Source organism: Dromiciops gliroides, chromosome 1 (genome assembly GCF_019393635.1).
Source record: "Dromiciops gliroides isolate mDroGli1 chromosome 1, mDroGli1.pri, whole genome shotgun sequence".
Taxonomy (NCBI): Eukaryota; Metazoa; Chordata; class Mammalia; order Microbiotheria; family Microbiotheriidae; genus Dromiciops; species Dromiciops gliroides.
Genome location: NC_057861.1, coordinates 479,131,436 through 479,145,625, shown reverse-complemented (window position 1 = coordinate 479,145,625; position 14,190 = coordinate 479,131,436). Strand labels below are relative to the sequence as shown.

The window sequence follows — 14,190 nt, the reverse complement described above, 5'->3', positions numbered from 1 at the left end:
CAGAATACACAAAGGCAAAAGTGAAACTGTACTTGATCTCAAGAAGCTTACATCCTAGTGTGGGAGAAAAAAAAAATATATATATATATATATATATAAAATGCGTCTACCTATATACAAAAAAATACAAAGTAATTTTTAGGGGAGCAGGAAAACTGTCATGTTGAAAATGGCACAAACTGAGTCTTGAAGGAAACAGGATTATAAAAGGTATGAATGAGAAGAGAGTGTGTTCCAAGTGACATGGAAATAGGTGATGAATGTTGTGTGAGAGGAATAGAGAGGCCAATTTTACTAGATCATAAAATGGTTAAATCCATCAATATCATGTCATTTGTAAAGGACAGAATATAATAACGTTGGAAAGATAGGTAGGAGTTAAGATGTAATGGGCTTAAAATGCTCAACAGACAACTCTATATTGTATCTTAGAGGTAATAGAAATCATTAGAATTTACTGTGTACAGCTGGGTGGAACAGTGGTTAGAGCACCAGGTCTAGCATCAGGAAGACCTGAGTTCAAATCCAGTTTCAGATACTTACTTGCTGTATGATCCTGGGCAAGTCACTTAACCATGTTTGCCTCCATTTCCTCACCTATAAAATGAGCTGGAGAAGGAAATGGCAAACCACTCCAGTATCTCTGCCAAGAAAACCCCAAATGGAGTCACAAAGAGTCAGACATGACTCAACAACAAGAAGAACAGAATTTATTGCATAGGAGGGTGACATAATTAGATCTGTACTTGGTGAAAATAATGTTGTCAATAATGTGGATGATGGATTGTAGTAGGAAGAGCTATGAAGCAGGGAGACCAACTAGAAGGCTATTCAATAGTCCAGTTAAGAATTAATGAGGTATGAATAAGAGTGGCAGCTGTGTGAATGGAGAGAAGGGAGAGATACAAAAGATGTGGTGGTGGTAGAAACAACAAGATCTGACAATTAATTGGATATGTGATATGATGAGGTACCTTGATGAGCCTGATATATGGATGGGAAACATCTTGTGAAAGAGCCTATAAGGTAGTATGACTTGAATGCTTTTTTCAAAATCAATAAACAATAAGCACAATAATGGGATTTTATGTTTTCTGCATCATTCAATTAGGAGATGTTAAGTTAGGTTTATTTATTTATTATTAGATGTTAGGTTTATTGCTGAATAGCATTTGTGAACACCTGCTTGTTGAGGAAGCCCTCAGTTCATGTAAAGACAACTCATAAATATTTTATATGGTGGGATAGGTTGATATCTGTCAGTTTTTTCTTGGTCACTTTTTTGGCATCAATAAGGCCCCAATATTTTACCCTCAACTGCTTCTCTCTGCTTAATGAAATGGCGTAGCTTTGTAAGATTTTACAAATAAACATATATCTCACCCAGCATTGTCTACAAGATATTCAGGTTCAGAATGTCTACTATGTCATTAGTGATGTGGGGCTGGAGCTCAGGAAAGAAAATAGGGCTAGATGTATCAATGTCAAAGTCATCAGTACTTATCTTAGAGATGATAATTAACTCATGGGAGCTTATAAGGTCACCAAGAAAGGTAATGAGGGCCCTGAACAGAGACTTATCTTTCAGAACAATATACATTGCTTCTTGGGGCAGCTAGGTGACACAGTGGATAGAGCACCGGCCTTGGAGTCAGGAGGACCTGAGTTCAAATCAGGCCTCAGACACTTAATACTTACTAGCTATGTGACCCTGGGAAAGTCACTTAACCCCAATTGCCTCACCAACAAAAAAATACATTACTTCTCTTTCAGCATTACTACAGTCCAGACAAATTGTCTTTCTCTGTGTTCCTCACATATAGAACCCCATCTTCCATTTCTCTGTCTTTGCATTAGCTGAACCCAAAGCCTAGAATGTCGCCACTCCTCAGCAGGCAGGCTACAGCACCCCTTCTGGTTTCCAAGGTACTCTGAAAGTTTTATTGAAAGTCTTTTTCTCTACTACCATCAGCTTGAGCCTTCATCAATTTTTATTCCTCTAGTTAGAAGGCCAGTGACCAGAACCCAAGTTCTATTTAACATTAATTAGCTTTTACAAAGAAATATTTTCTTCAAAAATATAGCAAGAACAAAATATAAACCTCTCCTCCAATACTTCTAGGGTATCATACTATCTCCTCTACTATCTTGGTCTCTGGGAGAAAAGGCTCAAAACTTATCTCGGTCTCCATATGGTATTAGTCTCTCCCCAATCACACCCCATTGTAGTATAATTTCTGGATGACCCCAAGTTTCAGATATCAATGGGTCCCAAAATTCAGGCCTTTGATCCTCAGGACATTGATGCTGGACTCTGACTCTCAGATTCCGGTAATTTATTCTCTTAACCTTTTTAAATTCCCAGGAAGCAAAAAGAGACTGAGACCAAAAAAAAAAAAAAAAAAAAAAAGAAGTAGGAGTTGAGGCTGAAAGGCCATTTTGAATGCCTCTGCAGCCCAATGGCCTCCTCTTCTACATGTGGTTAGTTGACTACAACCAGTCACAGAATGCATATGAATGGAACTTCTTTTACACGTCATCATCTTTCTCCCAGAAGCAGGCCCCTCAGCTTTTCCACAAGGAGAAACACCATTCCAGGCATTCTACACATGTGCCAGACCCCATTACAAAAATAGGAAGCAAAGTCCTCAGCTAAGAGAGTGGTGTAGGAAACTTAAGGAGTGAAGAGAAGATTTAGAAAAGACACTGTGGGGAATGGGATAGAAGTAAAAATATTTGATAAAATTTAAGGGGCAGCTAGGTAGTGCAGTGGATAAAGCACTGGCCATGGATTCAGCAGGAACTGAGTTCAAATCCACCCTCAGACACTTGACACTTACTATCTGTGTGACCCTGGGCAAGTCACTTAACCCTCATTGCTCAAGAAAAAAAAATAGAGGTAAAAAATGCCTTGATGCAGTCAGAGTCCAGTTGAGATTAGATTGAGATTTTTCATAGATTTAGTCAGGAAGGTTACACAACTTCCTCTAGCTCTGTTGAGTGGCATGTGAGTAGGAGCAGCTGAATTAAAAGGTTTTGTTTTGAATAATAACTAGCTAGACGTGATAGGTTAGCTCCTAGAAATCTAGAAATGAGAACTGAAGTGGTTCAGAAGTACCATAAATGAAACCAATATATGCTTATTGAGTGCCTTCTATGTGCAAGGTATTGTGGTAGGGACTAGACCACAAATATACTTGGAGACATCATACAAAATAATTTTCTATGATGTAGAAATTGTTATTAGGAGTTTGAAAGAAATAAGATAAAACGTGAAATTCAATTCTAAATTCCTGTCTAAAATAATCAGAGGGGGGAAAAATCCACATGAGCTCAGTTCTCAGCTATTAACAACATCTTTAATGTCATTCAGGTTCTTAGAGAAGAAGATGTAAGAAAATTCGGAGTGAAGAATAGGTTGGACAAGGAGAGGGCCAAAATTGTTACCATCTTATAGGAGCACCATGATGAGAAGTTTACCCAATTTCATCTAGCAGTTACTTTACTGGCAATGAGAAGTTTTGCAATAAGCTGCTTCTCTTATGTTTTGGGAGAACCTGTTTACCATGCCAGGAGAGTGTTTTTTTTATTGTCAGGTGTGTATTTATGGTTCCTTCTATACTGAACAATGAAGCAGCATTTTTTTTTTGCTAGTATAGAAATAGAAAAAAGTTGAATGTTTCAAGACAAAAGATTCTAGTGATAGGTAAAAATTTCCAAGATAGCATTTTTGTTGTTGTTTTTTGCAGGGCAATGAGGGTTATGTGATTAACCCAGGGTCACACAGCTAGTGTCAAGTGTCTGAGGCCTGATTTGAACTCAGGTCCTCCTGAATCCAGGTCTGGTGCTTTATCCACTGTGCCACCTAGTTGTCCCAACAGCATTTTTAAAAAATGTTCTTGCAGCTTCTTACCTTGACACAAAATAGGTGACTAATAATAATAGGCAACTTTTATATAGCACTTACCTTGTGCCAGGCACTGTGCTTAAGTGCTTTATAATTATTATATCATTTGATCCTCACAACAGCCCTGGGAGATTGGTGTTACCATTCCCATTTATAGAGGAGGAAACTGATGTAAATAATGATTTGCCCAGGGTCACACAGCTTAATAAGCCTCTCTGAGGTCAGATTTGAACTTGTCTTCCTGATTTTAGGTCAAGTGCTCTATCTACCAAGATGCCTATGGTATAGCCTATTATACTAGTAACTTGATTATTAATCCGCATTCTGAGAGGATTTATATTAATTTATTTAAATAATATTTATTGAGAAAATGCAACACTGTAACAGTTGGTTTGTAAGATGCATATCCTTTATGGTTTAGAAAGTCCTTTACAAACATTGTCTCATTTTACCTTTACATCTCTAGGGAAGATACTATTATCCCTATTTTACTGAAAAAAAAAAATTGAGGTAGGTGGAGGTGAAGTGATTTGTCTAGGTTCACACAGGTAGTAAGTATTTGAAAGTGCATTTGAACTCTGTTCTTCCTGACTCCAGATCTAGAGCTCTCTATATTGTGCCACCTACCTGCATCTAGCTCCCAACTTTCAGAAACATAGTCTAGTACAGAAAAATAAGATATGTACACCAAATTACTATAATACAAGACTGAATGTTTGTTTGTTTGTTTGTTCTTGCAGGGCAATGAGGGTTAAGTGACTTGCCCAAGGTCACACAGCTAGTAAGTGTCAAGTGTCTGAGGCCAGATTTGAACTCAGGTCCTCCTGAATCTAGGGCTGGTGCTTTTTTATCCACTGTGCCACCTAGCTGCCCCCTGAACATGATGAATGGAAGAAAAGTAATGAATGAAGTAATATGGCCCTTCAGACACAACTTCTTCTAGAGGGAGTAGGGAAGTCTCCATGCAAGAGCAAGATTTTAAAGGATGGGTTAAATTTTGGCATACACCATCTTGAAAATTCAGGGTGCAAGAAAGTGGGGTTGGGCAAGGGAGATTGGATCCATACTGTTGTACCTGAAGGCAAAGTTTAAATTTTTCAGTAGACAACTGTTGAGAAGAGCTGGATTATCTGGGGGAAATTATTCTATCTGATTAGAGTAAGGAGACAGTAGGGTTTAGAAGGGAAATGATTGAGGAGGCCGTGTCAATTGTCTAGATAGATGAGAAATTACTAAGACCTAGTGGAAATGAAAAGCAGGGATGAAAATGAGAGATTTAAAGTTTTCTTATAGTTACAGAAAACATGTCATTATAGAAGTGTCATCACAATTACTGGCCTTCAGACTTCATCATGTATTCTTCTTGCATCATTAAGTACAAGATGTCTCTAATTTTCTCTCAGAATTTTAGATGAGGATAAATTCAATCTAGAGTCTTCTCTAAGTTCCCATATTTGATAGTCTTTCTTCAGTTTTTACCCTTCATCTCCCTGACTATAAAAATTGTTTCCCAGTTTTCTGCTTTCCTTCTAATCTTGGTTGCATTGGTTTTGTTTGTGCTAAATCTTTTTAATTTAATGTAATAAAAATTATCTATTTTTCATTTCATAAAAGTCTCTCTTACCCTTTATCTCCCTGCTGAATCTGACACTGGTCAACACCTTCTTCTCCTGGATACTCTCTTCTCTGGGTTTACATTACACTTCTCCTCTGGTTCTCCTCCATGTCTGACCACTCCATCTCAGTCTCCTTTGCTGTTTCATCATTGATATCATACTCCCTATTGTTGGGTAGTCACCAAAGATGAATCCTAGGCCTTCTGTTTTCTCTTTACACTTTCATGGTGACTTTATGTCACCAAAGGTTGAGTGATTTGCTCAGTCAAGTCACCTCAACCCACTTAAAGTAACTAGTGATAAGACATCCTGGTACTATAACCAGGTGATCAATGTCGATCACAGGCTTTAGTTTATTTTTTTAATCATAAAAGTATTTTGTTATTTTCTAGTTACATGTAGAGATGGTTTTCAACATTTGTTTTCATAAAATTTCTAGTTTCAAATTTTTCTCTCTCACTTCCCTACCTCTCCAAGACATCAAGCAATCTGATATAGGTTATATATGTACAACCACATTAAACATATTTATGCATTAGTCATGATGTTAAAGAAGAATCAGAGAAAAAGGGAACAACCTCAAAAAAGAAAAACAAAAAATAGGAATTGTATGATTCAATCTGCATCTAGATACCACAGTTCTTTTTTTCTGGATTTGGAGAGCGTTTTCCATCATGAGTCCTTTGGAACTATCTTGGACCACTGTATTGCTGAGAAGAGTCAAGTCTATCACAGTTGATCAACACACAATATTGTCGATGCTGTGTATGATCTTATTCTGATTCTGCTCATCTCACTCAGCATCAGTTCATGTAAATCCTTCCTTCTGAAATTCACCTGCTCATCATTTCTTACAGCACAATAGTATTCCATTATATTCATTTACCACAACTTGTTCAGCCATTCCCCAATTGATGGGCATCCCCTCAATTTTCAATTCCTTGTCAGGAAAAAAAGAACAGCTATAAATATTGTTGTACATGTGGGTCCTTTTCCCTTTTTTATGATCTCTTTGGGAAAAAGACCTGAGTGGTATTGCTGGGTCAAAGGGTATGCACAGCTTCATAGCCCTTTGGGCATAGTTCCCAATTGCTCTCCAGAATGGCTGGATCAGTTCACAGATCCACCAACAATACATAAGTGATCCAATTTTTCCACAGCTTCTCCAACATTTATTATTTTCTTTTTTTGTCATATTAATCAATCTGATAGGGGTTAGGTGGTACCTCAGAGTTGTTTTAATTTGCATTTCTCTAATCAATAATGATTTAGAGCATTTTTAAAATATGGCAATAGATGGCTTTGATTTATTCATCAGAAAACTGCCTGTTCATACATATCCTTTGACCATTTCTCAATTGGGGAATGATTTGGATTCTAATAAATTTGATTTATTTCCTGATACATTTTAGAAATGAGGCCTTTATCAGAAATACTGGCTATAAAATTGTTTCCCAGCTTTCTGCCTCCCTTCTAATTTTGGATTCATTGCTTTTATTTGTACAAACCCTTTTTAATTTAATGTAATCAAAATAATCCATTTTTGCATTTCATAATATCTCTTATTTGGTCATAATCTGTTCTCCTTTCCATAAATCTGAGAGGTAAACTGTTCCTTCCTCTCCTAATTTACCTATGGTATCACCTTTTATGTCTAAATCATGTACTCATTTTGACCTTATTTTGGTATTAGGTATAAGATGTCATAAACTTTAGTTTCAATCAAAATCAATCATATGTTTTAGACTAAATTTAAAAAGTACTTGAAATTGGAGTGACAGGAAGTGAGTTTAACTAGGCCAAGAAAACTTAGTCACATCCTAGGGGTTCTCTATAAATTATTAAGGTGAGAAGGGAGTCATTTGAGAGGTTGTAGAGAGTATTAAATTCCAGGAAAAATTCTGAGATAAAATTACCTTTGCAGGGAAAACAGAGGTCTAGACTTCAACCTTGGCCTAGTTCTATTTCCCCTGCCCCCATATGGCTAGAGAAGGACCTCGCAGACTTTGAAAAGTCTGGAGGATGTTGGACTTCCCATTGTTTCCTAGAATCTTTAATGTATCAGCTACAGAGTCTGCTTTGAAAGCCAGTGACAGAATGAATGTAGAGTCATAGCTCCATCAGAAGCCCAGCAAAAAAGATAAAAATAATGTTTACCAACCAGGAGTTGTATGTACTTTTCAGGCTTAAGCCCACAGAAAGGCTTTTGGGAGGATATTTTGTACCAAGTCTTCTTATCCTTTCTTGAAGCTATTTAAGGCTGGCTGACTAAAATGATTCTCAATTGATAAGCTTGGGGAGAAGCACAACAATAGATGTTAGGGCTTAGGTCATTAGAGAATTACTCCTGATTCCTAAGGGGTATTTTTAGAACCCTGAAAGAGAGATGTAACCTTGATCTGGGTACCTAAACTCATTTGTGAGAGTAAGAGTTTAGATAAGGATCCTCAGAGCTTACATGGACTATACTCATCAGCTCCCATGGGTTTAATTATCATCTTTAGGCAAATGATTCCCAGATGTATATATTTAATCCCAGTCTCTCCCCTGGGCTTCTATCCTGCATCACCAATTGCCTAGTGGCTATTTCAAACTAGATGTCCTGGAAATATCCCAAACTCAACAATGTCAGAAAAAAAACCCTAATCATCTTTCCCTGAAAATCCACTGCTTCTCCCAAACTTCTCTCTCTCTCTCTCTCTCTCTCTCTCTCTCTCTCTCTCTCTCTCTCTCTCATTCTTCAGTATCCCAGGTTCCTAACCTCACTGTTATCCTTGTTTTTTTATTCTTCCTCTCCCTCACTATACATAGCCCATCAGGTTAGTTTCTATCTCCACAATGTTCCTTATTTCTTATCCCTTCTCTCTACTTACAGCCCCCACTTAATTCCAGTCTTCATCAACTCTCACCTAGACTATTGATTTCTAATTCACCTCCTCCACTCAAATATTTCCTTACTCTAGTCCATTCTCTATACAGCTATCAAAGTGATTTTCCTTAAATGTAGATATGATTATGTTATTCCCTTATCCAATAAACTATAGTGTCTTACTATTTTTTGGGAGGGGCAATGAAGGTTAAGTGACTTGCCCAGGATCACACAGCTAGTAAGTGTCAAGTGTCTGAGGTCTGATTTGAACTCAGGTCCCTTTGAATCCAGGGCCACTGCTCTATCCACTATGCCACCTAGCTGTCCCCCTCACTATTTTCTTAAGAATAAAATATGAATACCTATATTTAGCATTTCAAAGCCCTTCTCAGTTTGACCCCAACTTACCCTTTTAGCTTCATTATTCCTCTTCCTCTACTCTATATTCTAGCCAAATAGGCCTTCTTTCTGTTCCTCACACATAACAATCAATAGCCCATCTCCATGCCTCTGAACAGGTTGTGCCCTATGCCTAGATCTACTCCTTCCTCATCTTCACTTCCATCTCATAAAATCCCTCATTTCCTTCAAGATGCAGCTCAAGGTTCTTTTTGTGAATACATGTACTACAACTTGGAAATCTTGGTACTGGGGCAAATTGAGAACTGATTGAAGGAAGGATTTATAAGGGTAGTTACAGGGATTGTGAGTAGAGCCAATTGCAGCTAGACCCTTTTCTTAGCAATCATAATATTGATTTGATTATTATTTCCTGAGCAGGTGATGGAAAATAGACTTGTCCACTGCCTCCACTGTGGCCCCTCAGCAGCAAGGGCAGATGAAAAGATGCATTAGGCACATATTTCTCTTATTCTTCCTACATTACTGGTCCACCTCTTGTGCTCAATGATTTCTTTTGTCTCACATCTTGTGTACAAGTGATCTTTGGAAATATGCCCTAGCATATTTACACCAACAATGGGTCTTCCCATCACCATTTGTATTATTTTTAAGTTGAGATCTTGGGGGCAGCTAAGTGACGCAATGGATAAAGCACTGTCCCTGAATTCGGGAGGACCTGAGTTCAAATCTGTCTTCAGACACTTGACACTTACTAGCTGTTTACCCTGGGCAAGTCACTTAACCCTCATTCCCCCCCCCCCAAATAATAATAATGATAATAATAATAATAATAATAATAATAGCAATAATTTAAAAATAAATACATAAATAAAGATAATTTGAGATCTTGGAGTTACATGATTTTTAGTCATAGAGTATCTTGGTATTAAAAAAATAGGCTTTTGGGAGCACCAGTCTGTGTTCAAGGAAAGCACTACCATTTCCATGGTACTAATATAATGGGCTATCTGTCCATCTGTACCTTGTATAGTCTGAGCATTAGGGGTTTTTCATTACTTCCAACCACCATTTTAAAAGTGAATTATGGGGCAGCTAGGTGGCGCAGTGGATAGAGCACCAGCCCTGGAGTTAGGAGGACCTGAGTTCAAATCCGACCTCAGACACTTAACAATTACTAGCTGTGTGACTCTGGGCAAGTCACTTAACCCCAATTGCCTCACCAAAAAATCCCTCAAAAAACCAAACAAAAACCAACCAAACAAAACAACAACAACAACAACAACAACAGTGAATTATTAGAAAAATGTCTACTAATGTTGCTATGAATTTCACTGAGAGGCCCTTAAAGTGTTATGGAGCTATAAGACATTTAAAAACAATGGTAGCAGTTGAAGATCCTCACCCTTCTTAGGAAATTACTTTTGTGTTTGGATTCAGCCTTCTTTGTGTAGGGTGTCATAACACCATCAAATAGCAAGGTGAAAATACATCCACCTGTTTTACACCATGCTTGATGTTAAAAATAAGTTGATCATTGAACACAGTTGTCTTTTTAGTTGCATTTGTCATTGCGTTTTGTAATAATTATGCCAGATGGTGTAGTAGATAGAATGTAGGGCCTGGAGTCAGGAAGATCTGAGTTCAAATCCATGATCAGACACTTTCTAGATGTGTGACCCATGACAAGTCACTTAACCTCTGTTTGCCTCAGTTTTCTCATATGTAAAATGAGGATAATAATAGCACCTCTCTCCTGATGTTGTTGTGAGGATCAATGAGATAATAATTGTAAAGTATTTAGTATAGTGTCTGGCACAAAGTAAATGTTATGTAAGTGTTAGTTATTATTATAAATCTTTATGGCTTTATTATATTATTATAATGTTTTATGATTTTATTATGTTATTATTTTATATTATCATTACAAAACCTTAAAGTATCTTGCACACATTATCTCTTTTGATCTTCATGACACTCCTGGGATGTAGCTACTAGAGCTATTATCATCCCTACTTGGCAGTGGAGGAAGCTGAAGTTAAAAGAAGCTTAGAGATATTTCATTGGTCAGACAGCTTATAAGTGGCAGAATACAAATCCATGTCTTGCATAATTCCAAGTCTAATACTCATAAATTACACCATAAAACCTCTATAATTTTAGTGTTTTTACTCTTCATGAGGTATTGGAGATAATTTAAGAAAAGTCTTCAACAATGTATTTTGTTCTATTGAGTCTAGTGCTTTTAAAAATTAATAAACAGGGGTGGCTAGGTGGTGCAGTGGATAGAGCACCAGCCCTGGAGTCAGGAGGACCTGAGTTCAAATCTGGCATTTACTAGCTGTGTAACCTTGGGCAAGTCACTTAACCCTCACTGCCCTGCCCCCCTCCAAATTAATAAACATCAGACACAGCAAGAGTTTACATTCCTTTTATCCCTTAGTCAGTTGCATGACCATAACATGTTATCTGCTATAGAAATTCATTTGTGAAAATCTTACTGTTCTTTCCTCATGTTTCCATTAAGGATATACTATAGATGTTCTAGGGCATGTTCATCAAGACTTTATAGAGATTTTTAAAAAGTTGGCAGGGGAATTAATGAGAGCTGATGTCTTCTTGGTTGCACTTTTTGGATAGAAGCATCATTTATGATTTTTTTTCCATTATTTTAGAATCTAGTCCTTGAGATAGCCTGAAAATTAATCATCCTTCCCACCCCACCCCATCTCTTGTGGCATGAGATGGAGGCTCCAGAGACCTGGAAGGAAGAGGAGAAAGAGAAAGAACAAGAGCTCAGCTATAGCTGGGTGTGTAATTCCAGGTGATGGAAATTTTTAAGAGGCTGATACAGCCAGTGTGTGGGCATAGGAGGGGGTATTCCAGGTGCCCATTCTTTTTCCCTCCTGTCCCGGAACCCTGGGGTGCAGCAGCAATGCAGTAATGCATGCCATGGAGTGCAAGGTGGACGTGACACCCTCCCAGTTGGCAGCTGGACTTTCAGCTATACCCTAAAGGACCACACCAAACAGGCCTTTTGCATCATGAATGAGCTTCAGCTCAGCCAGAAGCTATATAATATAACTATAGGTCAAATGTGAGGATGTATCTGCTACCCAATTTAGATTTCACAAAGTGGTACTTGCCTCCTCCAATCCAATTTTCAAGGTCGTGTTCACCACTGGGCTGAGGGAGCAGAGCATGGAAGTGGTATCTATTATGGGCATCTACCCCAAGATGATGCAATGACTCATAGTGTTTGACTACACTGCTTCCATCTCCATGAGGGATAAATATATGCTGCATGTGATGAATGGGGCTGTTGTGTACCAGATGGACAGTATAGTACAGGCCGGCAGTGACTTCTTGGTACAACAGCTGGACCAGCAATACCATTGGTGTTGCCCACTTTGTTGAGCAAATTGGCTGTACTGAGCTCTATCAGCATGACCAGGAGTACAAATAAATGCCCTTAGGGGAGGTAGATAAGCAAGAGGAATTCTATAATGTGTCCCATTGCCAGCTGGTTCCACTTATCACTTGGGATGAGCTCAGTGTGCTCTGAGTCCAAGGTCTTCTGTACCTGCATCAGTTGGGTCAAATGTGACTGGAAGCACTGGGGCTTTCACATTCAGGTTCTTCTTAGTGCTGTCTTAGTGCAGACCCTCACTCCCCACTTCCTGGAAATGTAACTGCAAAAATGAGATCCTCTAATCAGACTCACATTGTAAGGACTGTCTGATTATGATCTTTGAGGACCTCACCCTACATAAGCCCACCCAAGTGATGCCTTGCCAGGCACACAAAGTGGGTCAGCACACACCTACACAGCAGGTGGCTACTTGTGCCAGTCACTGAGCACCCTGGAGGCCTACGACCCTTGTGACGGCACTCTGCTCCACTTTGCAAACCTACAGGTACCCTAGGGGGCCTAGTAAATTGTGTGGTGGGTGGGCTGCTATGTACTGTGAAGCAAATGAACAGTTCCCCAGATGGTAACACAGACTCCTATGCTCTTGACTGCTACAATACTATGACCAATCAGTTGTCCCGCTGTGTACCCATGGGTGTGCCCTAGGATCATACTGGGTTGAGATCATTGATGGCTTCATCTATGTATTTGGGGGCTCCTGTGGCTGTATTCACCACAATGGTGTGAGAGGTATGAGCCAGAATGGGATGAATGACACTTAGAAGCACCATATGCAGCTGATGAAACCAACCACCTCAATTCTGCTGAGTGGCATGGCAGATGATCGCATCTAATGAACACCATCTTAAGTGGGTCTTGTATCTGTGCTTGGCACAACTACATCTGTGTTGTAGGAAGTCACTGATCAGTTGAACAGTAAGGAAAATGATATGATGTGGAAATGTGGTATGTAAAATTATATGTGAATACCTTATTTCTGTCCTAAGTGTAGGGATCTTGTAACTTTCAAACTGAAAGAAAGAACAGACTAATTAGTGTTTGCAGGGAAAAGAAAAGAAAAGAAATGAAAGGAAAAGAAAAGAAAAGAAAAGAAAAAAAAAAAAAAGAAAAGAAAAGAAAGAGAAAATCAATCACCCTGAGTTTCTTTAGAATTTTATGGGTTCTAGGGGCAGCTAGATGGAGCAGTGGATAGAGCACCGGCCCTGGAGTCAGGAATACCTGAGTTCAAATCCAGCCTCAGACACTTAACACTTACTAGCTGTGTGATCTTGGGCAAGTCACTTAACCCCAATTGCCTCACCAAAAAAAAATTTTTTTTTTCAAAAAAAAAAAAAAAAAGAATTTTATGGGTTCTAGTTTGAGGGTGTGTCTTTCAAATTCAATGGTCATTTTTAAAAAGTGTCTACTTAACAAGGTAAAATGTCACACTTATTCATGAACAGTTTTCTACTGAAATACCCAGACTCACACTGATCTCATTTACATTTATCCCTATTAAATTTCATCTCCTTAGATTTGTCTTGTTCTAGTCTTTCAAGCTACTTTTGGATTCTGCTTCTGTTGTGGAATGTATAAGATATCTCTCTCAGTATTCTGTCATCCAAAAGTTTGATAAGCATTCTTTTTTCTCTGGCATTGACAAAATTTGCAGGATAGTCAAGGGCAGTGTGATGAAGCTCTTCCAACTGATTTTTCTTTATCTTGCCAGGCTGATAATAGCTTGATCCCATTGCCATTGGACAATTGTTGTTGACCTAATCCATTTTCAACCTGGGCCAATTTTCCCCTCCTTGGGCAATCTGGTGACTCCTCCCCTCCCCTGGGAGCTCACTATGGTGATGCCAGATTTGGTGTGGACACCCCAGTGGCTTCAACACTTTTATAGCTCAAGACTCCTGAGCTCAAACTATGTAGTATTCTCAGTATACCCAGAAGCAAGGATTAAAGTCCTATGCTACCACACCCAACTCCATAATGACTTTTTAAAAGATGAGACTTAATTGAG

At 38.5% G+C, this 14,190-nt stretch overlaps 1 pseudogene; it reads left to right on the top strand.

Annotated features, from left to right (window-relative positions):
- Positions 1-2,459: 2,459 nt before the first annotated feature.
- Positions 2,460-13,008, top strand: LOC122737233 (annotated as a pseudogene).
- The last annotated feature ends 1,182 nt before the right edge of the window (positions 13,009-14,190 follow it).